The sequence below is a fragment of the Miscanthus floridulus genome, chromosome 8 (genome assembly GCF_019320115.1).
Source record: "Miscanthus floridulus cultivar M001 chromosome 8, ASM1932011v1, whole genome shotgun sequence".
Taxonomy (NCBI): Eukaryota; Viridiplantae; Streptophyta; class Magnoliopsida; order Poales; family Poaceae; genus Miscanthus; species Miscanthus floridulus.
Window position 1 is genome coordinate 1,839,779 of NC_089587.1, and position 1,389 is coordinate 1,841,167.

Sequence of the window (1,389 nt, forward strand, 5' to 3'; positions counted from 1 at the left end):
AAGTTGACCAAAACAACAAATGTAGATCTTGATGAGCGTAACAAACTTGGTATTCATGACTTTTCTATTTGAAACAATTTAGAGTTTCAAAAACTGGTGTCAAAGTGTCATTTTTTTAAATTTAAATTTTGACTTGGTCAAACTTTGTCAAATGAGACACTAAATGACCTTAGATGAAAAACTTTTGAATACAAAGGTGTTATAACTCATCAAGATCTACAATTGTTATATAGGTCATTTTTTCATTTCAGAAAGTATTAGTAAACACTAGTCACAAAATCATAAATCTCAGATAGAGTTTATGAAACTATATAAGAGACTTGTCAATTTAGAACTAAACTTTCCTAACACTTTCTCAAATGCAAAAATGACCTATATAACAATTGTAGATATTGATGAGTTGTACAAACTTGGTATTCATGACTTTTCTAGTTGAGACCATCTAGGGTTTCGAAAACTGGTTTGGGGCTGTCAAAATTTAAAAATCCAAAATTTGAATCATTCAAACTTTGTCAAATGAAAAGTTGACCAAAACAACAAATGTAGATCTTGATGAGCGTAACAAACTTGGTATTCATGACTTTTATATTTGAAATAATTTAGAGTTTCAAAAACTGGTGTCAAAGTGTCATTTTTTTAAAATTTAAAATTTGACTTGGTCAAACTTTGTCAAATGAGACACTAAATGACCTCAGATGAAAAACTTTTGAATACAAAGGTGTTATAACTCATCAAGATCTACAATTGTTATATAGGTCATTTTTCCATTTGAGAAAGTATTAGTAAACACTAGTCACAAAATCATAAATCTCACATAGAGTTTATGAAACTATATAAGAGACTTGTCAATTTAGAACTAAACTTTCCTAACAATTTCTCAAAATGCAAAAATGACCTATATAACAATTGTAGATATTGATGAGTTGTACAAACTTGGTATTCATCATTTTTTCAGCTGAAATCATTTGGGGTTTCAAAATCTTGTTTGTAGTTACCCTTTTTTTTAAATTTCAAAATTTGAATTGCTCAAACCATATCACACAAAAATATTAACAAAATCAACACAATTAATTGATAGTGCATGATTTTAGAAAATTTTAGGAAAAAATCATCACATTTGGAGTTAGTATGAAGGAGAAAAACTAGTTACAAATTTTACCAAAAGATTAAAAAGAGAAATCACAACTTTTTCAGCAAAAAAATAATTACTTAAATACTTGAAATTGAAGAACATGAAACAAAGTTTTCGGCCCGTTCAACTGTTATTGGGCCAGCACTATGCAGCCCAATATATTCGAACCGTTGGATGGACCTTTGATGAATCAGAACCGTTGGATCAAAAGCACATGTATATAAGCACATCCTGCCTCCCAAACCCTAAACTCCTCT